We start from the raw sequence: 26,273 nt of genomic DNA, 5'->3' as shown, positions 1-26,273 counted from the left end.
TTATTTGGTGCATTCACAGCCCGGGGTCCACCGTGCAGGAGAGGACCTGCTGCTGGCAAATGGTTACTTCACAGAGACGCTGTGCCAGATCTCACTCTGACCCTTGGTGGCTTTTAAGCCCGCGCCAGAGGACGCCCCGAGTCAGCAGCTGAGACCTTGGCAACTAAGAAATGCGGAACCCTGTTGACTTCACAGGAGTATCCAGCAACTGCCGAGCTGAAGGCAGTGGGTGGCAAAACAAACATACAATCTCCTCACCGGAGGAGCCGGTATTCTGGGGGCTTATTTCAGCCGGGGCCCTAAATCCATGCACACAATCTCCTCGCCAGAGGTGCCGGCATTCTAGGGGCTTATTTCAGCCGAGTCCCTGAACACACATAAATGTGACCACACTGGCGCATGCACATAACTGATTCAATACTAGTGCCAGGATCTGGCTAGTAAATGGCGGACATACAGCAGTCCTTGCGGTACATCTAGCAGCTGGAGGGTAGGTTGGCGGCTCTCGAACACACAACCTCATCTGTGGATGTAACCGCAGTTGCTGTTCAGGATGCTAGCGTGGCTGCAGCAACCTTGTCCACTGCCACCCCTGTTCCGACATTATTTCGCCTCCCGCTGCCAGAAAAAATTTCTGGAGAATGTAAATCTTGTAGGGGTTTCGTGAGTCGGTGCTCTATTCACCTTGAGCTCCTGCCTGCTTGTTTTCCCACAGAGCGGGCAAAGGTGGGATTTATTGTGTAGTATTATGTTAGGGCTGGCGGACCGCACCGAGTTAATTTGAGAGATGTTATTTGGTGCGTTCGCAGTTCTTAAATAGCTGCAGCAAGTACAGGACCTTCCAAGAAGGACCAATGAGAGGCTGCTACAGAGCTTGAGCACCTATAGGACCTTCCTAGAAGGACCAATGGATTTAGCTGCAGTATCTGAACATGTGACCATCGATCTCCACTGAGAGATCTTACTCTGGGCATGCGCAGAACGAGAAAAGCAGGACTTAGTCCTAGAAGCGTCTGCTCGCCGCTGCCCAACACTGACTTCAATGGCAGAAGCAGGAAAAGCAGCAGTAGCTCTTTGTACAGAGTCAGACTGAGCGAGACGCTGGGACTGATGTCTCTGCTGAGCAGGCTCCACTGCGGCAGGAGAAGAATGGGAGACCGCAGCGGAGATGGCCCGAGATTCCCCCTGTGCAGAGGCGGGAACTCGACCCCTAACACTGTCGCCTTTATCCCAATGTCGCCAAAAAAAATATATAATGTACAGTATATACAGTGAGTCACTTAGGTATAAGAAATATCATACATATTTACAAAGAAATTGAAAACATGTCAGGTAGAATCAAAACGAATGAGTAGGGTTATTCACTGATCACAGTTGGATAAAGGACCACGTATAATTGGTGCAAGAACATCAATTAAAAGGTAAGTAAAGATGAATTTGTAGTCGTATATCATAGTGAAATGGAAAGATAAAACTGAACAGATGAAAGAAGTCGACATACCGTTCTATTGGTGCATCAACAAGTCGTACTCGTGCATCCCCTTTGGGAAGAGATATAGTGGTAGGTACAGTATGTCCTGTTAGGAATAATAGAGTATCGTGAACCCCTCCTTTTTTTGTTCCATAGATGGTTGTATTTATAAAGGATACTGGTGTGTGGGTAATGGAGCTTGCACAGTCAGAGCTCTCTGGCACCCTCCTTACCCTCAGGTCAGTCAGGGAATTGCACCTAGGATAAGTAGTTGCCGGTGAGGCTGCCCTGTCACATACTGGTTATTGGGGCACTTTGCAGTGAGGGTGGTATACACTGTGTGCAGCATTATTAGGCAAGTTGTATTTTAGAGGATTATTTCTATTATTGATCAACAACTATCGACCAAAAAGACTCATAAATATCAAAGCTTAATATTTTTGGAAGTTGGAGTGGTTTTTTTTTTAGATTTGGCTATCTTCGGAGGATATCTGTTTGTGCAGGTAACTATTACTGTGCAGAATTATTAGGCAACTTAATAAAAACCAAATATATTCACATCTCACTTGTTTATTTTCACCAGGTAAACCAATATAACTGCACATAATTTAGAAATAAACATTTCTGACATGCAAAAACAAACCCCCCAAAAATTAGTGACCAATATATCCACCTTTCTTTATGATAACACTCAACAGCCTTCCATCCATAGATTCTGTCATTTGTTTGATCTGTTTACGATCAACATTGCGTGCAGCCGCCACCACAGCCTCCCAGACACTGTTCCGAGAGGTGTACTGTTTTCCCTCCCTGTAGATCTCACATTTTATGAGGGACCACAGGTTCTCTATGGGGTTCAGGTCACGTGAACAAGGGGGCCATGTCATTATTTTTTCTTCTTTGAGGGAGAAAAAATGGAAGAGGTGGAAGAAACCCTTATGGAACTACTGCCCGCAATCCTCGGCATTGGTAGTGCATGTGCCGTCAAAGGGTCCGACCCGGTTTCGCCCTCCCAAGGTTCACCCATTGTGCTGTCAGGAAAATGTAGCATCACAGACCACAAGCAGTATTGTTAGTCATTAAGTGGACCTTTCTAGAAACTGCATTGGTCACAGCACAGGTGATTTTATGGGACATGTGCTGGTATAAGGCGAGGACATCACACCTGGAAAAATAGAGGGGACCAAGTACCAAAGGTGGCCACTGCCAGGAGGTTGAGAAAAACCTCATTGTCCACAAGCCTAAATGGCATCATTTTCAGGGCAAATGTGCACTTTTAGGGTTTGGGCCTGTGGGTTGTTGGCTGGCTGTTTGCATTTGCACTCCAATCCAAGGCCTGGGATAGGGACAGTTGAACGCTGCGTTGGGACAAAGAATTGGACGTGGTGCTAATGATGCTTGTGAATGTGTTTGCAATGACAGGTTCAGGGCGGGAGGCATGCACACCTGTGTTCTGGACAGGGAATTGGCAAGCAAGTAGCACAGGGGGAAAGAGGCAGTGGTGTCACACACAAGCACTGATTATTGACACAGGAATTTGGACACCTAGTTGGGTGCTTTGATGGTATGTGTCTGAGCATGCTGATGTTGGACAAGTTGGTAGAGCTCAGGCCCCTGCTGACCATGGTACGACACAGTTTGCAAATGACCATTCTTTTATCATTTGCACCAGGGGCTGGCTGGCACTTTTCAGCCTGGGGGGCAATCACAAGGCAGTGGCCCACCAGATGCGGTGGACCACCCGTGCCCTGCTTATCTCTGGTCCCTGCATTAAAGCAGCAAAATAACATGCTTTAAAAAAATGGGACGGTATATAGATATGGGAACAGAACTGAGCTTGCTGAATAGATATGGGAACACAAGCAAGCTTACTACTGTACCTACATAGATACTGCAACAGAAGCAAGCTGACTGCATAGATACGAGAATGGAACCAAGATAACTACATATGGTACATACCTGAACTGAAATGAGCTTACAAAAAAGATATGTGAGCAGAATCAAGCTTACTACAAAGCTACGGGAAAAGAATGGAGCTTACTACAGAGATAAGGGAGCAGAGCCAAGCTTTCGCTTACTAAGGCTACTTTCACACTAGCGTTTTTTTCAATACGTCGCAATGCGTCGTTTATGGGAAAAAGTTGTCTGCAGGATGCGTTTTTGCCCCATAGACTAACATTAGCGACGCATTGACACACGTCGCAACCGTCGTGCGACGGTTGCGCCGTGTTGTGGCGGACCGCCGGGAGCAAAAAACGTTACATGTAACGCTTTTTGCTGCCGACGGTGCGCCATTTCCGACCACGCATGCGCGGCCGGAACTCCGCCCCCACCTCCCCTCACCTCACAATGGGGCAGCGGATGCGCTGGAAAAATGCATCCGCTGCCCCCGTTGTGCAGTGCATTCACTGCTAGTGTCGGTACGTCGGCCCGACGCACTGCGACGGGCCGAGTCCAAAGCTAGTGTGAAAGTAGCCTAAGTCTACTACATAGATAGAGCAATAAAACCAAGATTCAGGTGCCCCTATAAAAACTATTAATTTCCCTATTTATAATAAATAATGTCCTCTGAGTTCCCAACCAGCTCTGTATACAGTGGGTACGGAAAGTATTCAGACCCGTTTAAATTTTTCACTCTTTGTTTCATTACAGCCATTTGGTAAATTCAAAAAAGTTTATTTTTTTCACATTAATGTACACTCTGCACCACATCTTGACTGAAAAAAACAGGAATGTAGAAATTTTTGCTAATTTAATAAAACAGAAAAACTGAAATATCACATGGTCATAAGTATTCAGAGCCTTTGCTCATTATTAAGGTGAAGCACCTTTTGCGCTAGTACAGCCATGAGTCTTCTTGGGAATGATGCAACAAGTTTTTCACCCCTGGATTTGGGGATCCTCGGCCATTCTTCCTTGCAGATCCTCTCCAGTTCCGTCAGGTTGGATGGTGAACGTTGGTGGACGCCATTTTCAGGTCTATCCAGAGATGACCATTGGGTTTAAGTCAGGGCTCTGGCTGGGCCGGTCAGGAATGGTCACAGAGTTGTTCTGAAGCCACTCCTTTGTTATTTTAGCTGTGTGCTTAGGGTCATTGTCTTTTTGGAAGGTGAACCTTCCGCCAAGTCTGAGGTCCAGAGCAATCTGAAAGAGGTTTTCATCCAGGATATCTCTGTACTTGGGGCGCATTCATGTTTCCTTCAGTGACAACCAGTCATCCTGTCCCTGCAGCTGAAAAACACCCCCATAGCATGAAGCTGCCACCACATTTCGCTGTTGAGATTGTATTGGGCAGGTGATGAGCAGTGCCTGGTTTTCTCCACACATACCGCTTAGAATTATCACCAAAAAGTTCTATCTTCATATCATCAGAACAGAGAATCTTATTTCTCATAGTCTGGGTGTCCTTCGTGTGCTTTTTAGCAAACTCTATGCGGCTTTCATTTGTCTTGCACTGAGGCTTCCGTCGGGCCACTCTGCCATAAGGGCCTGACTGATGGAGGGCTGCAGTGATAGCTGATTTTGTGGAACTTTCTCCCATCTCCCTACTGCATCTCTGGAGCTCAGCCACAGTGATCTTGGGGTTCTTCTTTACGTCTCTCACCAAGGCTCTTCTCCCACGATTGCTCAGTTTGGCTGGACGGCCAGGTCTAGGAAGACTTCCGGAGGACCCAAACTTCTTCCATTTATAAGCCACTGTTCTATAAGGAACCTTGAGAACTGCAGAAATTCTGTTGTAACCTTGGCCTGATCTGTGCGTTGCCACAATTCTGTCTCTGAGCTCCTTGGCCAGTTCCTTTGACCTCATGATCCTCATTTGGTCTGACATGCTCTGTGAGCTGTGAGGTCTTATATAGACAGGTGTGTGCCTTTCCAAATCAAGTCCTATCAGTTTAATTAAACACAGCTGGACTCCAATGAAGGAGTAGAACCATCTCAAGGAGGATCACAAGGAAATGGACAGCATTGGACTTAAACGAGTGTCTGAGCAAAGGGTCTGAATACTTATGACCATGGGATATTTCAGTTTTTCTGTTTTATTAAATTACCAAAAATTTCTACATTCCTGTTTTTTTCAGCCAAGATGGGGTGCAGAGTGTACATTAATGAGAAAAAAATGAAGATGTTTGAATTTACCAAATTGCTGCAATAAAACAAAAAGTGAAAAATTTAAAGGGGTCTGAATACTTTCCGTACCCACTATGTATACAGGATACTATGTGAGTGGTGTATATTACACAATGACTACAGACATCAGATATTACACCAGTCACATATCCAGTATATACCATCAGATGTCTGTACACGTAGTATATTACATACAGTATACAGGATATGTGACTGGTGGGTGATATGTCTACAAACATCAGATGTCATATACAGGATAGTATGTGACTGGTATACTCTATCTTATACTACGAGTACAGACATCAGGTGTTTGACCATCACATACAATATTATCTACTATATAACATCTGATGTCTGTACACATAGTATAAGGGTATGTTTGGTCAGGAAACGTAGCGCTTTGGACGCAGCGGATACCCCGCTCCGCCCAAAGTGCTGCCCCCCTTTGTACGCGTGGTGATTCCGCCTGTGTTCATTGAGCACATGCGCATGCGGAATCACCGCATCCTGTACATAGAGTGGGTTATTTATCTTGCGGAGAGGGAGCGTCTCCGCAAGATAAATAGACATGCTGCGGTCTAGAAAGACGCGCCACATGTGCGTAAATGCAGGGCCGCTAGATGCGTCCCTGCACGCATAGTGGAGATGGAATTTCATAAAATCTCCTCCACTATGCTGTAATATCTGGACGCTGCGGATACACACAGCAAATCCTGATGTATTATGTCACGTGGAAACATGCCCTTACACATACAGGATAATATAAAACTGAAATACAAACATCAGATGTTATACAGTATACACATGTGTATGTGTTTAGATACGTATACATGACAGTGTGTATACTGTATAACATCTCATGTCTGTATGCAAAGTATAAGGCCATGTTCACACTTGCGCATATTTGCCATGTTTTTTTCTGCGCAGATTTGTTAACAAAACCTGAAGCAAAACCTGATGCCAGCAAAGTGAACGAGAAACTTGAAGTGTCCTGCAGATGTTGAGTTTTCTTGACATAGGGTACCGTCACACTATAACATTTCGATCGCTACGACGGTACGATTCGTGACGTTCCAGCGATATCGTTACGATATCGCTGTGTCTGACACGCAGCAGCGATCAGGGATCCTGCTGAGAATCGTACGTCGTAGCAGATCGTTTAGAACTTTCTTTCATCGCTGGATCTCCCGCTGTCATCGCTAGATCGGTGTGTGTGACACCGATCTAGCGATGCGATCCAGCGATGCGTTCGCTTGTAACCAGGGTAAACATCGGGTAACTAAGCGCAGGGCCGCGCTTAGTTACCCGATGTTTACCCTGGTTACAAGCGTTAAACTAAAAAAAAACAAACAGCACATACTTACATTCTGGTGTCCGTCAGGTCCCTTGCAGTCTGCTTCCAGCACTGTGACTGCCGGCCGTAAAGTGAAAGCAGAGCACAGCGGCTGTGCTTTCACTTTCACTTTACGGCCGGCAGTCACTGAGTGTGGGAAGCAGAGACTGCAAGGGACCTGACGGACACCAGAATGTAAGTATGTGCTGTTTGTTTTTTTTTAGTTTAACGCTTGTAACCAGGGTAAACATCGGGTAACTAAGCGCGGTCCTGCGCTTAGTTACCCGATGTTTACCCTGGTTACCCAGGGACCTCGGCATCTTGGTCGCTGGAGAGCGGTCTGTGTGACAGCTCCCCAGCGACCACACTACGATTTACCTACGATCACGGCCAGGTCATATCGCTGGTCGTGATCGTAGGTAAATCGTATAGTGTGACGGTACCCTTAGTTCACACAGGGCGTTTTTGCAATGTATGTTATTGTTGATGCTTTTCTTATGCAAATTTTCAGCTGCATTTTACAGAACCAGCAAAGTCTATAAGATTTCAGAAATCTCATGCACACATTGGTTTTTTGTCATCAGGATTTTGTGCTTTGCATGTTTTTTTTTTGCACAATGGAGCATGTTACTTTCACCATTTGTTTACCCACTGAAATGAATGGGTGGTGAAAAAATGCTGACAAAACACACCAAAAACTCAGGTATCAGGTTTTGCTGCGTTTTTGTGCCAAAACCCTGATTCTATAGAATAGGACTTTTTTTTTTCAACACTAAACTTTATCAGCATGCACAAGAGACAAATCTGGCATGCCAAAACCGCAGCAAAAACCTCATAAAAAACACAGCAAAAACATGCGAGAAAAACAAACTTTTTTCTGCATCTTCTTTCCTGCCAAGAGATCAGGTTTTGCTGCAGAAAAACCGCATAGTGTGAACTTACCCTTTCAGATTTGGTGCAGAGAATAATCTGCAGCATGTCAATTCTCTGTGCATTTTTCCCTGTGTTTTTCACCATTGACTTCACAATCAGTTAAAAACGCAAGGATAAAAAATACCGGTTTTATAGCTGTGTGTTTCCTGCCAAGAAAGACTGAAATTTTACTTTGTGCACATACCCCAAGGGTGTGTCCACAGTATTTGGTGCAGAAATTTCTGCCCCATTTTTGTCTTTCTTTGCAAGAAAAAGGCTGCATATAGTAGTTTTTGAGGTGTTTTTACATGCAATTTTATTGCAGATTTTTCCCCACTTATTAGGCCGGGATCACACACAACGAGATACGGCCGAGTCTCGCAGGTTAAAACCAAGCTCTGGCACCGGGACTACAGAGTGGAGCGTGCAGCCGCATAGCAATACATGGAGCCACACGCTCCGCTCTAGAGTGCCGGTGCCAGAGCTTGTTTTTAACCTGTGAGACTCGGCCATATCTCGCTGTAGTGTGATCCTGGCCTGAGGGCAGTCTCACACGTCCAGATAATTCCGGTACCGGAAAAATCGGTACCGGAATTATCCGTGTCCGTGTGCCGGTGCATTTCTGTGGCACATCAGTGTGGCACACGTGCGGTACACGTGTGCCCACTGGGTACCACACGCACCGTGCAGGAGACAGCGCTAAAGTTTAGCTGTCCCCTGCATCTGGTGCTGAAGACGCGATTCATATCTTCCCTGCAGCAACGTTTGCTGTAGAGAAGATATGAATAATCATGTTTCAAATAAAGATCCACGGACCCATTGACTTTAATGGGTCCGTGTAATCCGTGCGCTCCCACGAACACTGACATGTCTCCGTGTTTGGCACACGGAGACACGGTCCGCAAAAAATCAATGACATCTCCACAGATGCATTGATTTCACTGTGTCTACGTGTGTCAGTGGCTCCGGTACGTGAGGAAACTATCACCTCACGTACCGGAGCCACTGACGTGTGAAACAGGCCTTAAGGTACCTTCACACTGAGCGACGCTGCAGCGATACCGACAACGATGTCGATCGCTGCAGCGTCGCTGTTTGGTCGCTGGAGAGCTGTCACACAGACAGCTCTCCAGCGACCAACTATGCCGGTAACCAGGGTAAACATCGGGTAACTAAGCGCAGGGCCGCGCTTAGTAACCCGATGTTTACCCTGGTTACCAGCGTAAAAGTAAAAAAAAAACAAACACTACATACTTACCTTCCGCTGTCTGTCCCAGGCGCTGTGCTTCTCTGCACTGTGTAAGCACAGCGGCCGGAAAGCACAGCGGTGACGTCACCCCTCTGCTTTCCGGCTGGCCGGCGCTCACAGCCAGTGCAGAGAAGCAGAGCGCCGGAGGACAGACAGCGGAAGGTAAGTATGTAGTGTTTGTTTTTTGTAACTTTTACGCTGGTAACCAGGGTAAACATCGGGTTACTAAGCGCGGCCCTGCGCTTAGTAACCCGATGTTTACCCTGGTTACCAGTGAAGACATCGCTGAATCGGCGTCACACACGCCGATTCAGCGATGTCTGCAGGGAGTCCAGCGACGAAATAAAGTTCTGGACTTTCTGCAGCGACCAACGATCTCCCAGCAGGATCCTGATCGCTGCTGCCTGTCAAACTGAACGATATCGCTATCCAGGACGCTGCAACGTCACGGATCGCTAGCAATATCGTTCAGTGTGACGGTACCTTTAGTCTGAGTGAAATCTGCAGCAAAGGCACTGATAAAAGTGACATGCTGAAGATTTACATCTCTACCAAATCTGCAAGGAAAAATTATAAGTAATGTTTGCACGAGACATCAGCATTCTCAGTCACTTGCTGGCATTAGGAATCCCTTTAGGTTTGGTGACAAATCTGTGCAGAAAAATCTGTGACAATCTGCAGCGTGTGAACAGGCCCTAACACATACAACATAACATATAACTGGCATTTGATATACTGTATAAGGCAAAGTTCACATTAGCGTTTGAGTCCACAGCGTGGTGCCGCGGACTTCTCTCCTTAAGCTCCGCCTACTTCCACATGCGTCCTGTGTACCTATCTTTAACATTGTGTATGCAGGGACATGTGTTGTATGCGGTGCGTCCTTGTGCGACGCTTTGACGTGCCTGCCGAACGCAACATGTTGCATTTTCTTGCGTTCTAAGGGGACGTCAAAATGATGCATGCGGATGCATCCACATACAATGTATGTCCCTGCGTACACAATGTTAAAGATAGGTACGCAGGACGCATGTGGAAGTAGGCGGAGCTTAAGGAAAGAAGTCCGCAGCACCACGCTGGGGACTCAAACGCTAATGTGAACTTTGCCTTATACAGTATACGCATTTCTGTATGTATAATACAGATGTAGGATAGTGTGTACACGGTATAACCTCTGATCTCTGTATTATTTTTTGTACCAGGCTCCGGCTGGATCAGTCCAGGGCAGGATTCAGTATTGTGTCTCTGGTCACTCTCAGGTACAGGGATGGAGATTTATTGCAGGAGATTGAACTTTCCTGCAGAGCTGGTGACCCTGGAGCTGATAACCTGTCACTAACAGGGGACCCTGAAAGTTCACTCTCCTGCAATAAATCTCAGTGATCAGCAGAGCAGCCGCTGACTCTACACAGGAGCGGCCCTAGACTTATCAGCGTCCCCCTCCTCACCACACAGCTCTACAGCACTCACCATCAGCAGACCTCCTGTCTGAGCCGCCCACAAGCTCCTCTCCGGCCGGATGAAGATACAGCCGTGCTCCCCCACTTCAGCAGAGCAGACGGCCGCACACAGGGAGCTGTGTCTGCGTCTGTGTCTGCTCCACTGTGATGCCGCCTGCACAAATAAAACAAGGTGGCCCCCTGGCGGCCTTAATCAGCTGCTTAGTGACCGGCCCAGGGGGCAAATGCCCCTCTCCCACCTGGCCCAGTCCGCCCCTGATTTGCACTTTCTTTAACCAAGCACCAGACTGGGGAACACCTAAACCTTGGCCTGGGATCTTGCTGTGCGTGCTCTGGGGAACAGTTGCCCACCTTCTCCCTTTGACCATACCACTGCCTCTTCAAACCTGTTTAGATGCTGCTGATTCCTGCCCCTCTGTGCTTCTGTCCTTGCTTTGCATGGCACCTTCCCATATAGGGACAGTGACTTCATCGTCCACCACCTCGTCTTCTAATTCCACACTCTTGCCCTCCTGACTTGTTAACTTGTGCATCATCATCTACCTCTTGAGACACTAGTTGCCACTCTTCTGAATGTGGTGGCTTAAATATTTGGGCATCACTACGCTTGATCTTATTATGTTCTTATTGAAACTTGCAGAGTCAGAGGCCAAAATCAATAAATGGTAATGTAAAGAGCTCCTTGAAATATCAAAGTGTGGGATCACTTGCCTCCTTGAACTAACCATGGTGGGAGGAAGAGGATCAGGGTGAGGATTATGTGGTCCAGACAAGTGGGACTGGACTGTGCGGAAGACCGGGTGGTGCTGGGAAACATACTGGAAGAATTATCTGCTATTCAACTGACCATCTGTTCGCACTGTTTGGCTTCAAGAATGGTGTCCTGCACCCCTCTGCAAAGTGTGACTGGAAACTAGGTCTCATGGATGTGCAAGTTTCCTTTGCTCTCACTGCAGGCACATTTTCACCTGGCCCACGGCCTCTGTGTGCACCATCAGCAACACGTCCACTTCACCTTCCCTTAGTGCACGCCTTGTAAATTTTAAATTAGGTATATAATTATATGCCTGCAAACATTCCAGTATTCATTAGGAAAAGAAAATAATTAGCCCTGAAAAGGACTTTTGTTTTTAGGTTGCAACAGCATTATACCTATAAAAGGACTGCAAGTAGTGATCAGCGAAAGTGCTTGGATAAGGTGTTATTCAAGCATGCTCAAACGCTAATAGAACGTCTTCGGCGTGCTCTAATACTATGTTAGAGTCGCCGTGGCTGCATGTCTGTTCAACAGCCGCAACACATGCAGGGATTGCCTAAGGCCGGCGTCACACACAGCGTAAAACAATACGGTCCGTATATTACGGCCGTAATACGCTGAAAAGTCCCCAAAAAAATGGTCCGTTGCTCCTCCGTAGGCAGGCTGTGTCAGCGTTTTTTGCGCATGGCATCCTCCGTATGTAATCCGTATGGCATCCGTACTGCGTGGTTTTCTCGCAGGCTTGCAAAACCAACATACCGCTATAGAAGTGATCCATGTGTCCCAAAAAGAAAAGAATATATATATATATATATGTCAGTAGACACATATATGTATATATATTAATACTTATTCCAGCGCTATACAGCTTGAAAGCCGGTAATTCAATTACCGGCTTTTTCTTTCTCCTTCATAAAACCCGACATGATTTGAGACATGGTTTACATACAGTAAACCATGTCTTCTCTCCATTTTTTTTGCAGATTCCACACTACTAATGTCAGTAGTGTGTATCTGCAAAATTTGGCCGTTCTAGCTCTTAAAATAAAGGGTTAACTGGCGGAAAAAATTGGCGTGGGCTCCCGCGCAATTTTCTCCGCCAGAGTAGTAAAGCCAGTGACTGAGGGCAGATATTAATAGCCTGGAGAGGGTCCACGGTTATTGGCCCCCCCCTGGCTAAAAATATCTGCCCCCAGCCACCCCAGAACAGGCACATCTGGAAGATGCGCCTATTCTGGCACTTGGCCACTCTCTTCCCATTCCCGTGTAGCGGTGGGATATGGGGTAATGAAGGGTTAATGCCACCTTGCTATTGTAAGGTGACATTAAGCCTAATTAATAATGGAGAGGCGTCAATTATGACACCTATCCATTATTAATCCAATTGTAGTGAAGGGTTAAATAAAACACAAACACATTCTTTAAAATTATTTTAATGAAATAAAAACAATGGTTGTTGTAGTATTTTATTCAACGCCCAATCCAGTCACTGAAGACCCTCGTTCTGTGAGTAAAGAAACATAATAAACCAACAATATACTTACCCTCCGCAGATCTGTAACGTCCAACGATGTAAATCCTTCTGAAGGGGTTAAAACATTTTGCAGCAAGGAGCTGTGCTAATGCAGGCTGCTCCTCGCTGCAAAACCCCAGGGAATGAGGCTAAAAATAGATCAATGATCTATATTTAGCATCATTTGCGGTGAGGCGCCCTCTGCTGGCTGTTCATAGATCGTGGGAAATTACCTAGAAAGCCAGGGAGCCAGGGAGCTTTCTAGGTAATTTCCCACGATCTATGAACAGCCAGCAGAGGGCGCCTCACCGCAAATGATGCTAAATATAGATCATTGATCTATTTTTAGCCTCATTCCCTGGGGTTTTGCAGCGAGGAGCAGCCTGCATTAGCACAGCTCCTTGCTGCAAAATGTTTTAACCCCTTCAGAAGGATTTACATCGTTGGACGTTACAGATCTGCGGAGGGTAAGTATATTGTTGGTTTATTATGTTTCTTTACTCACAGAACGAGGGTCTTCAGTGACTGGATTGGGCGTTGAATAAAATACTACAACAACCATTGTTTTTATTTCATTAAAATAATTTTAAAGAATGTGTTTGTGTTTTATTTAACCCTTCACTACAATTGGATTAATAATGGATAGGTGTCATAATTGACGCCTCTCCATTATTAATTAGGCTTAATGTCACCTTACAATAGCAAGGTGGCATTAACCCTTCATTACCCCATATCCCACCGCTACACGGGAATGGGAAGAGAGTGGCCAAGTGCCAGAATAGGCGCATCTTCCAGATGTGCCTGTTCTGGTGTGGCTGGGGGCAGATATTTTTAGCCGGGGGGGGCCAATAACCGTGGACCCTCTCCAGGCTATTAATATCTGCCCTCAGTCACTGGCTTTACTACTCTGGCGGAGAAAATTGCGCGGGAGCCCACGCCAATTTTTTCCGCCAGTTAACCCTTTATTTTAAGAGCTAGAACAGCCAAATTTTGCAGATACACACTACTGACATTAGTAGTGTGGAATCTGCAAAAAAAATGGAGAGAAGACATGGTTTACTGTATGTAAACCATGTCTCAAATCATGTCGGGTTTTATGAAGGAGAAAGAAAAAGCCGGTAATTGAATTACCGGCTTTCAAGCTGTATAGCGCTGGAATAAATATTAATATATATACATATATGTGTCTCACTGACATATATATATATATATACCTATTCTATGTGTACACATTTATTATATCTATTGGACTGGAAGCTGTCAGTGTGATTTTACTGTACACCGCACTGAATTACCGGCTTTTCTCTCTAACAGCGCTGCGTATTTCTCGCAAGTCACACTGCTTGTCCGTGTGTAATCCGTATTTTTCACGCTTCCATAGACTTTCATTGGCGTATTTCTTGCGCAGTACGGTGACAAACGCAGCATGCTGCGATTTTGTACGGCCGTAGAAAGCCGTATAATACTGATCAGTAAAATACGGCAAATAGGAGCAGGGGCATAGAGAATAATTGTGCCGTATTTTTTGCGAGTTTTACGGACGTAGATTCTGCGCTCTTACGTCCGTAAAACTCGCATGTGTGACGGCGGCCTAAGAAATACTCATCACTTACTGTAAGGCAATAAACATTGCCTGAATGCATCTAATCCAAAGCTATACCTACACTTAATGCAGGTAACAGTGGTTTAACCAGAGAAAGGACAGTATGTAGCCCTGAAAAGGTCTTTTTTTATAATGGTATAGCAGTGGTATATAAGTAATTCAATGGCAATTAAATACTGCCTTTATGCCTGCTCTAATCTAAGCTCTCCCACCTAGATCAACTCTCCCTAAACTGCTTCCAGAGGAGAGTGTGCCGAGCATCACGTCACCAGGTCTTATACACCTGCTCAACTTACTTGATTTCTTCCCCAAGAAGCACAGGGCTCCTCATTGATTCTACACTTAGCCCTCATTATTTTTGCTCATGTAAGTCAAACTGCGGCCAATCAGTTGTACAGCTTGAAAGCATGGAGGGGAACACACAGTGGAAGCATTGCTGCAGTTCATTCAGGAGGCAACTCATTTGTAAAGCGCTGCGGAATATGTTGGCACTATATAAATAAAAATTATTATTAACTCACCCGCTAACTGACTTCCCATGAACTGCAACTTGGAATTGTCATGAGAGACAATGCCCGGAACATTCTGGCTGTTTTACAGTCAGGTGAAATAATTTAATAGAGCGAGATGATGTTTGCAACTATGTATGCTTGAAAAAGGTGGTGGCTTAGACCAGAAAAGTGTCAGCCCTTTTTAATAGCTTTTATATGGCGGAGTACACCCTCCAATCTTTTACAAAACAGGCTGCCAGTGCACCACCGGGTTTACAATGTCTGGAATATGTTGCCACAGTTATAAGAACAGCGTAAAGTGGTGACTAGTGATGAGCGAGAATGCTTGTTAATCGAGTTTCTCCGAACATACTCGGGTGGTCTCTGAGTATTTCGGCGTGTTCAGAGATTTAGTTTATGTTGACGCAGCTGCATGATTTGCGGCTGCTAGACAGCTTGAATACATGTGGGGATTGCCTAACAAACAGCATGCTTGGAAAAACTCGAGTAAAGAGCATACTGTACTTGCTCATCACTAGTGGTGACTGATTATGTCATGCAGCTGTCAAACTGGAGCATGGATTACTTTGAGATCCTACACTGGCAATTAAAGAGAGATTCCCCACTGAAGCCCTTTAAATAGATGCAGTGTCGGACTGGGGTGATAAGGGCCCACCAGTAACATTGACTTTGGGGGGCCCACTTTTCACCTGCATACAAATATTACACTACCCTCGTTCACAAATTTACCTATATCTCTATATAATTATAAACTTGATAGTTTGGTTAATAAATGAAATGCTGTTTTTTTTTTCTATACAGATTGAATCAATTGAATTATGCCAAGTACTGCCCGTACAGTGGGGTTGGGGCCCACATTGCACAGGGGCCCACTAGGGGATTCCCTTGTTACCCTATGGGCCAGTCCGAGCCTGATTCATAGAAGATAAAATTTGTTACTAGGCACATATGGATTCGGCTATGTAGTTTTGCTAATATTTATCCTGGAAAAAAAAACTCATCAGTATGCAAGAGGGGATGAAGGAAGAACACCAATTTGCACTTGTTCAGTGCCGTACTATGTCTGTTGGACACCCTCAAGGACAATTTCATATGCTGCAGGATTTGGAGGAAGAAGAAAAACAGAAAAGCAGATGGAAATTGAGGAAGACTAAGGGTATGTTCACACGTTCCTGATTTCCATCCTTTTTTTTCAGGACTGTTTTTTAAAAAACTGCAGCTCTTGGCAGAAAACGCAGGTCCTTTTTTTGGTCCTTTTTTGGTCCTTTTTTGATGCGTTTTTTGATGCGTTTTTTGATGCAGTTTTCTAGCCAGAGTCTGTGTGTTTTCTAGGAATTTTTTTAGGGTTAAAATGGCTGAAAATACCCTACCCCTAACCCTAACCCTACCCCTAACCCTACCCTACCCCTAACCCTACCCCTAACCCTAACCCTAACCCTACCCCTATTCTTTATTTTTTTTATTGTCCCTACCTATGGGGGTGACAAAGGGGGGGGGGGGGGTCATTTACTATTTTTTTTATTTTGATCACTGAGATAGGTTATATCTCAGTGATCAAAATGCACTTTGTAACGAATCTGCCGGCCGGCAGATTCGGCGGGCGCACTGCGCATGCGCCCGCCATTTTGCAAGATGGCGGCGCCCAGGGAGAAGACGGCCGGACAGACACCGGGAGGCCGGGTAAGTATAAGGGGGGGAGATTAGGGCACGGGGGGGGCATCGGAGCACGGGGGGGTGACATCGGAGCACGGGGGAGGGGCATCGGAGCATGGGGGGTGAGATCGGGGCAGCCACACTCCACCCACGCACTTCCGCCCGCTTCCCCGCACTTCCTGCTGCAGCGGTTCTGCACCACGAACCGCAATAAAACCCGCAGATCTATTTTTGATCTGCGGGTTTTACTGCGGGTTTGACCTCACAATGGAGGTCTATGGGTGCAGAACCGCTGCTGTTTTACAAAAAGAAGTGACATAGTACTTCTTTTTTACCGCAGCTAATCAGTGCGGTTTTTTTTTTTCAATTCAGGATCATGTGCACAGTGGGTCCTGTTTTCCATAGGGTACAGTGTACTGTACCCTGCATGGAAAACAGCCGCGGAACCGCAGCGGCAAAACCGCTGCGTTTCCGCGGTAAAAAACGCACTGTGTGAACATGGCCTTAGACATAGCGCAGGCATGGGACGAGGCAGGCAGACCAGAAATTATTATGACTACAACGGTGGCCATGGCAACCAACAGTAGCAATGGGAAGAAACAACGAGCCCCTTTGTTGAACTGGCAGGCATGGCAATCTGTAGGCTACAATGCTTGTAGGAGGAAATGTGAATTGTTAACAAAGATGACTATTGGACTGCTAATATTTTAGACCCAATTTATAAAAACGTGATAGGGTAATTTCTTCCAGCTTGCAAAATGGAGTCAAAATTGGCCTACTTTGAAGATTAGCTCTTTTACTTGCTCTTCAAGGCTTTCTTCGAGAAAATGCCTGGTGTCAGCATAACTGAACAGCAGACCTCTGTGTGATCTACACAGACACAACTCTCCAACACTTGTGCCAATGTTAGGGCTACAACAAGTGGCCGAGGCAGGCTGTAGGCGACCAACAGGAAACATACTGGAAAGAGTGTATTATCTCTCCCAAAAAGTTAAGCCGGACTATATATGAAAAGCCGGGTAGTACTGGTTGGTGCTGCAGTTTAGGTGCCATTTTATTTGTGATAGTTCCAGGACAGTTTTATTGGAGTGATGAGGATTTAGTGGTGGGACGCATCACTCCCACTGGTGCTCCAGTACTGGTTTTGCTGGAGGCTTGTCATCACATTACTGACACAGAAAAGGCTGAAGGAAAAGCTTCGGTGTGTCACAGCCTCCGGACTGACATATGTTCCTGAGGAGGAAATGGACAGCGGTTAAATGTGCTAAATGCTGAGTTGCTGGAAAGCCGACCCCGCATACATCCCTGGTATCGCGAGTCAGTGGTGTTGTATGGTTAATTAGCGACTAGCCGGGCAAGTCTTTGTTGTTTTTGGTTTCTTTACTGTTTGTTACCTTTTTGGCTGAAAATAAAGCCCCATGCTTTCTCTACATAGACTGTGTCTTCCTATGTCATTACACGATGCCCTACAACATCCTAGTGCATTACAATGCTTTGTACTCTGTATGATTGTATAAATTTGTACTTATTCTCACCAAACCTCAGTACCTAGTGAGATCCTGTCTACCACTTCCAGCATTACAATTACTTTTACACCGTTCAAAGAAGTTGTCACTTGAAAACCACATCATCGCTTCCTTACAACTGTTGTTTCCTGGTTTATCCACATTTTTGGACAGCCTGAGCCCTAATTGGCAACAGTTGGACAGATTTACTATTAAAAATGAGCCACACTGTGCTCCAAATCTGCAGCAAATGCCCAGTAAAATCCGCAGCAGTTTTCCTGAAGTTGCCACAAATGTTCCATAAATCCTTCAATGTGCTTCATTCTCTTTTTAGACTCTTCACCCATCTCATATTTAATGCAAAGTTAATACTGCAGAAGCTGCATTGAAATATCTCTACAAAACATAGTAAACATAGTATCATAGTATCATAGTATGTATCTGAATATTATTTGTGTTTTCAAATTCTCACCCTGCCTTTTAGTTTCCAAAAATATTGTTGCCGCAAATCATATTTATTGTAATACAATACTAAATTGGAAACCCAATTCAGGAGGAGGGTCAAGGCTCAACCTTTGCACCAGCACTCATGAGCATTTAAAGGGGTTATCCACTACCTGGACAACCTCTTCTTAAAGGGATTCTGTTACCAGGTTTTGGCTACTTCACCTGAGAGCAGCATGATGCAGGGATGGAGAACAAATCCAGCGATGTATCACTTACTGGGCTGCTTGCTACAGTTTTAATAAAATCACAGTTTTATCTACAACATTTAAAAAGAGGTTGTGGATAAACCCTTTAACTAAACACCTGGATACAATATGGTATTCAGTAATGTAAACAATTTTAAAGGTACCCCTTAGTGACGGAGCCAAATTTTTGAAATCTGACCAGTGTCACTTTATGTGGTAATAACTCTGCAACGCTTCAACAAATCCCAGTGATTTTGAGATGTTTTTTTCGTGACACATTATACTTTATGATAATGGTAAATTTAGGTCAATATGTTTTGTGTTTATTTATAAAAAATATTAAAAAAAATTGAGAAAAATGTTAAAAAATTTGCAATTTTCAAACTTTGAATGATCCCTTTCATCCAGATGGCCATACCACAGCAAACCATTAATAAATAACATTTCCCACATGTCTGTTTTACATCAGCACCATTTGTAAAATGTTATTTTATTTTGTTAGCATTTTAGGAGGATTAAAAATGTAGCAGCAATTTTTCATTTTTTTCAAGGAAATTTACTACATTTCTTTTTTAGGGACTTATCCATGTTTGAAGTGCCTTTAGGGGTCTCGTATATTGGGAAACCACCAAACGTGATACCATTTTAAAAACAGCACCCCCTGACATATTGAGAACTGCAGTCAGGTAGGGTTGAGCGACTTTTACTTTTATAGGATCGGGTCGGGTTTCACAAAACCCGACTTTTTCAAAAGTCGGGTCGAGTGAAATCGGCCGATCCTATAAAAAAGTTGGGGTCGGGGTCGGCCGAAACTCGAAACCCAATGCAGTGCATTGGGTTTCCAATGGTTCCCAGGGTCTGAAGGAGAGGAAACTCTCCTTCAGACCCTGCGATCCATATTTAAGTGTAAAATAAAGAATTAAAATAAAAAATATCGCTATACTCACCCTCTGACGCGCCCTGGTACTAACCGGAAACTTCCTTCGAATCAGCGCGTGAAAGACCTTAGATGACGTCGCGGCTTGTGATTGGTCGCGCGACCGCCCATGTGACCGCTCGCACGACCAATCACAAGCCGCGACGTCACCGCAAGGTCCTGCAAGCGCTGATTCTTAGGAAGGAAGGCTGCCGGAAAGAAGCAGGGCGCGTCCGAGGGTGAGTATATTCCTATTAGGTATATACTCACCCTCGGACGCGCCCTGCTTCTTCCAGCAGCCTTCCTTCCTAAGAATCAGCGCTTGAAGGACCTTGCCCTTCACGCGCTGATTCGAAGGAAGAAAGGCTGCCGGTTAGTACCAGGGCGCGTCAGAGGGTGAGTATAGCAATATTTTTTATTTTAATTCTTTATTTTACACTTAAATATGGATTCCGATACCGATTTCCAATATTGCAAACATATGAGAACTCGGGATCGGAATTCCGATACCAGATTCAGAAGATCGCCGACTTCATGGCCGACCCCACACAGGGGTCGGGTCGGGTTTCATGAAACCCGACTTTGCCAAAAGTCGGCGACTTCTGAAAATGGCCGACCCGTTTCGCTCAACCCTACAGTCAGGTAGTTTATTAACTCTTTAGGTGCTTTACAGGAATTAATGCAAAGTGGCATGATAGGAATGAAAATGTGTATTTTTACCACCAAAATGCCTCCAACTTCAGAACAGATTACTACAGCCATCAGACTCTAAGGCAGCTATTTGGTCATGAATTGCCATCGTAAACATCAGGACCACAAAATCATGATCTGAGGGCACCAATTTGGTTAAATAGGAAGCCCCACACTCTGTTAACCATTTATAATGATGTAGTCACTATTGACAGCAGCATCTAAGGGGTTACACAGAGTTGGACGGTGCAAACACTGATCGTGGCTAGAGTTGAGCGACCTTGACCTTTTTAGAGTCGAGCCGGGTTTTGCGAAACCCGACTATGTCCAAAGTCGGGTCGAGTGAAATCGGCCGATTATGACGTAAAGTCGGGATCGACCGAAACACGAAACCCAATGCAAGTCAATGGGGCAGCATAGTCGGCAGTGAGTGGGGGCCAGGAAAAAACCTAGAGTGCCCATTTTAATGTCAAAACCATCCATTCTTCTTAATGAAGCTTGTCAAGCGTAATTTACCTTATAATAATTGGAAGGCATTTGAAATTGGGGGTCATTTGGCTAAAGTTGTGGGGGGTAGGGCTGGTTCAAGTAATTAGTGGGCCCAGGAAATCTGGACCACGTCACGGCAGTGGAGCAGGGAGAGGTAAGTATTTCAACTTTGCAAGTGCTGTGAACCTGAGCAAGCAGGGGGGGCCCACTCGTTGGCATTGGCACTGGCACAGGGCCCCTCAAAGTACAGCGGTGTGTTTGCACGGCGGGGGCGCCTCCCACCGGCAGCAACACTTTTGCGTACTATGAGAGGCCCTGTGCCAGTGACGTCGCCAACTAGTATTCCTCCCCCCACCTGATGAAGGAACCTGCACTTTCATCTGCACCTTCCTCTTTGTCCCCGTGTAAGGTGGTATGGTATGCGGGAAGAGCAACCTGACTTTCAGCAGGGTCACAATGTTGTTGTGTAGCGTGCACGGGGAATGTTGCGTTATGGGTCAATGTACCAGCAGACTCATCTATCACTGGCTGGGCAATGGGCACGATGAAGTGGAAACACAGATATAGGCCCAAAGAAGAAAGTGGGCTAAATGCAGTTCAAAATTGGTAACACAGGAATAACCAGGGGGCATTGCAGTGGAGGACAACTGGAATGAGAGGCTGACACAGAGAGTAGGGCCAAATCAGTAAGTAGTCGAAATGCAGTTCAAAATTGGCAACCGTAGTAAACAGGCGGCACAGCTTTGTTCAGTGGAGGAGAACAGCAAGGAGTGGCAGACACCGATAGTAGGCCCCAACCCAACTAGTAGGCCAAATGCAGTCTAACATTAACAACTACTTAACGAGAGGCTGAAAATGGTATTTCAGGACAGGAAACCAGGAGAACAGCAAGGAGTGGCAGACACCGATAGTAGGCCCCAAACCAACTAGTACGCCAAATGCAGTTGTTCCATTTAACCACAATTTAATGAGAGCCTGAAGATAGAAGCTCAGGAAAGGCAACCTGGGGAACACCTTGGAGTGTAACACACCATCTCTCTCCACCCCATACCCATTTTGTAGGCCTAATGCTGTGTACTTTTCTACAACTACTAAACGAGAGTCGGAAGACCGAAGCAATGGCAAGGAAACCTGGGGAACACCTTGGAGTGTAACACACCATCTCTCTCCACCCCATACCCAATTTGTAGGCCTAATGCAGCCTACTTTCCGACACCTACTAAACGAGAGCATGAAGATCGAAGCTCAGGAAAGGCAACCTGGGGAACACCTTGGAGTGTAACACACCATCTCTCTCCACCCCATACCCATTTTTTAGGCCTAATGCAGTGTACTTTTCTACAACTACTAAACGAGAGTCGGAAGACCGAAGCAATGGCAAGGAAACCTGGGGAACACCTTGGAGTGTAACACACCATCTCTCTCCACCCCATTCCCCATTTTTTAGGCCTAATGCAGCCTACTTTCCGACACCTACTAAACGAGGCTTTGTCACGTATTCGCTGTGGAAAAAAGAAATATGCAACACAGAAATAAAATAAATAACATAAATAAAATAAATAAAATAACAAAACAATACATAATAATACATTGTAAATGCGATTGGTTGTCCTAAACGTCAAGGATAAGGAGGGAGGTGCCCACCAACACAAACGTATAAGGACGTCCATAGAAAAGCTGACCAGGGAATCAAATGTCTGGGTAAGTTGTGTATCCTGTGGGTAGGGATGATACAATCAGTGCCAGCATAGAAGGATACAGACATAATTGGAGAGAGGCAGTGCGTTGCAACACACCACATAAGAGAAACATCATAAAAGGTCAAGTCAATCCCACAATAGCATAAATGATTACCTTATTTCAGGCACAAGATAGTGTACAGATGGGGGAAATTAGGAGAATCCCAGTGGTGAGCTGCAGGGAACAGTGATATAGAATTAGATGGTATAAGGTAAAGACATAGCGCTCCTAGGAACTGATAAAATACCTTGGATACTGCACTCAGTACTCTAAATGAGGCTCCCTTCGGATATTGTGGACCTGATAGAGGCAAACAGTATGTATGTAATATACCTGTAGATGTCTAATATGCGCCTAGAGAAACTGAAACCTGTTGTACGATGTTTACCTGTAATATCGGCATTAAGAGCGGCGCTCCCGCGCTGTGCTCAGTAGCAGCGTGTGTCAGGTCTGTGGCAGGGACGGCGTGTGTTAGTTAAGACACCGCCGAACCGGAAGTGAGTAGCGCAAACCGGAAGTGACGTAACGCTATTGTGTGGAGCCTCAGTGTGCATATGCAGCTGCTGTTGTGGCAACCTTGTAACTAGGTGCCGCTCGTAGCTCAGGTTAGGAGGCTGTATGGTGCAGTTACAAGCAGTATAGGCATGTATAGAGACCCGGAGGTTAAGAAATAGTAATGTAAAGCTCGGTATCTAACACCACTGGGGGAAAAAAAAGAAATTAAGGACTGACTATTATATGTAAAAAATGCTACTACATACTAAATACTCCAGGGGAACAAAAGGCAAAACAGAATACAATGGGGTCGGGGGTGGGGTTGGGGGCGGGGGGCGGGCTGAGGTGACTCACCTATACTAGATTTAGTGGATGCTGTACAGTCATATGTTAACGGGTCTGAAAAGAAAGGAAGGTAAAATAATTAGAGAATATAACAAGGCTCATATTAACCAATCGATCTCCCTATTGAGCCCTTTGGGGGCCAATGTGTCAAGTTTATAAATCCAATGGGTTTCACGTGCTTTGAGAAGTTTAACATGATCGCCCCCTCTTCTGGGGCGAGGGACATGTTCAATCACTTGGAATTTGAGCTGTGCTACAGTATGTCTGGATTTGGAGAAATGCTCTGGTAGTGGTAACCAGTTCTTTTCGCACCTAATGGTAGATTTATGGCTAGCAATTCTGTCCCTGATGTGTTGTGTGGTTTCCCCGATGTATAGGAGGCCACATGGACATTTGATTAGATACACGACAAAATTGGAGTCACATGTATGGAATCCGCGTACTGGATAGGATTTTCCTGTTCTTGGGTGGGTTATGGTGTCAGATTTAATGACATTCGAGCAGGACGCACAATTTAAACAAGGAAAGGTGCCATTTCGTCGGGTGCCTAGTAATCTCTGTGTGGCAGTGGGTCGCTTACCACCAACGTCAGCTCTTACGAGTTTGTCCTTGATATTGGATGGTCTTTTGTTGCACATTAGGACTGGTTCCTTGAACGGAGAAATGGTCGGGTATGATTTGGTTAGAAGGGGCCAGTGTCTCCTGATAATAGATTGAACTTTGGGTACCAACGGATGGAACACATGTACAAACGGAACCCTTTCTCGTGTAGTACTAGGGGGCCGAGGTGATGGAGGTGAAAGGATACGTGCTTTCTCCTTTGTAAGAAGTTTAGAAGGGTAACCTCGTGTTAGAAATTTGGAGGTCATGGTATCCAATCTATCATTGAGTGTTATGGGATCAGAGACAATGCGAGCTACCCTATTAAGCTGAGACCGTGGCAGGCTATCCTTTAATGAGCGTGGATGGCAGCTAGTATACTGTAAAAAACTATTGCAGTCAGTTGGTTTGCAATAAACATCAGTGGAGAGATTTCCATTGATATCCTTGATGACTTTGGTGTCCAGAAAGGGTACTGAGTTGGCATTATAGTGGATAGTGAACTGGAGTTCTGGGAGAATCGAGTTAAGGTACAAATGAAAGGATTGTAATGTATCTGAAGTACCTGTCCAGATAAGAAAAATATCATCAATGTAGCGATGATAGCATAAAACATGTTGTATGTACAATCCGTTAGTGAACACATGTACTTTTTCAAAATGGTTCATAAACGCGTTAGCGTAGGCTGGCGCAACGTTCGAACCCATTGCGGTCCCGCACTTCTGGATGTAGAAGGTATCCTCAAATAGGAAGTAGTTGTCATATAATACTAGTGTGAGTAGGTCTAAACAGAATTGGATCCCCTCCTCTGATATCGAAGATTGACCTAATAGGTCTTTAGTAGCCTCAATGCCTTTCGTATGCTGGATTGATGTATAGAGACTATTAACATCTAGTGTAACAAGGATACTCTCAGGTGGCACTTTGTTAAGTCGTTTGATAATATTAAGAAAGTGACCGGTGTCTAGGAGAAAGGATTGGGTGGATTTAATCAGAGGTGTCAGGATCCTCTCCAGAAAGACTGACAGGGGAGACAGAACAGAATCCGTTGAAGCTACTATAGGGCGGCCTGGGGGGTTGAGTAGTGATTTGTGAATCTTTGGTAACACATAAAAGACAGGTGTTATCGGATGGGGATTAGTAAGGAAGGTTGCTGTTTTTTGATCGATGGTATGTTGAGACAAGTAAGTGTCAATGATACTCTTGATCTTGCGACTAATGGCTGCAACCGGATCCCTGGGTATGATTTCATAGGTATTAGTATCTGCTAATTGACGATAAATCTCACCCATGTATTGTGTACGATTCATCACTACGATTGCTCCCCCTTTGTCCGCTGGTTTCACTATAATAGAATTGTTAGAGTGAAGGGAGGACAGAGCCTGTTTTTCCGTAGAAGACAGGTTGGAGTGAGGAGGAAACAGACCAAGACGTTGTTGGTGTATAAGAGAATCTACTTCCTGATCTACAAGAGAAATAAATGTTTCTGTAGCATGATAAGTCCTAGGAGGGCAGAAGTTGCTACGATTACGAAGACCCAGGGTAGTGATAGACAACGCCGGTGGCGTGCCATCATCCCTTGAGGGCATTGGAGTACGTACATTGTCCATATTGAGTCCAAAGTGGGTCTTTAACCTAATAGTCCGGTAGAAACTCTCTAAGTCTTTCTTCAGCTGCAGAGCGTCCCAATTAGGTGTAGGGCAAAATGAGAGTCCCTTTTGGAGCACTGAAAGTTCTGCGGGGGAAAGAAGGTAGTCGGATATATTGATCACTAGGTTCGTTGCCTCACCTGTGATCTTGTTGTCATTCTTTCGCCTTGCTCTCCTTGTGGGTCTCCATCGTGATGTCCCCCTCTGCGTCCCTTGGATAAAAAATGTCGACGGCTGGAATTGGCTGAGGAGTCGCTCTCGGAACTGTAGGAACCGTTTCTGCGTGGATACCGCGACCGGCGCCAGGTGGAGGTAGAGGAGTCGGTCCATTTGTAGACCCTGTTGTTAGCGTAATCCTCAGTGTCTCGTTGGAATTTGATTCTTTTGCGCTCCTGTAGGACCTTTTGATGTTCAGCTAGCGCCTTCTCTGTCTTAGTCTTCAAAGAAGACCACTCCGTGGAAGAGAGAGTAGTTGAGAGCTGCGCCTCTATATTCTGAATATTCTGTTTGGTCTCCACTATAGCCTTCTGAAGGAATTCTATTGTAAGTATAATTATATCT

General features: G+C 45.2%; 1 long non-coding RNA gene across 2 annotated transcripts; it reads right to left on the bottom strand.

Annotated features, from left to right (window-relative positions):
• Nucleotides 1-22,392: 22,392 nt before the first annotated feature.
• On the bottom strand, nt 22,393-23,251 carry LOC138657670 (uncharacterized). Of its 2 annotated transcripts, XR_011317124.1 has the most exons (4): nt 23,012-23,251; nt 22,871-22,923; nt 22,738-22,797; nt 22,393-22,598 (listed from the first exon to the last, which is right to left on the bottom strand). It is a non-coding gene; the product is annotated as an uncharacterized lncRNA (long non-coding RNA). The 2 variants fall into 2 exon arrangements; XR_011317123.1 differs by having other exon boundaries at nt 22,871-23,251.
• Nucleotides 23,252-26,273: the final 3,022 nt, after the last annotated feature.

Source organism: Ranitomeya imitator, chromosome 1 (assembly GCF_032444005.1).
Source record: "Ranitomeya imitator isolate aRanImi1 chromosome 1, aRanImi1.pri, whole genome shotgun sequence".
NCBI classification, from domain to species: domain Eukaryota; kingdom Metazoa; phylum Chordata; class Amphibia; order Anura; family Dendrobatidae; genus Ranitomeya; species Ranitomeya imitator.
The sequence above is the reverse complement of the archived record's forward strand: the minus strand, read 5'-3'. Positions and strand labels throughout refer to the sequence as shown.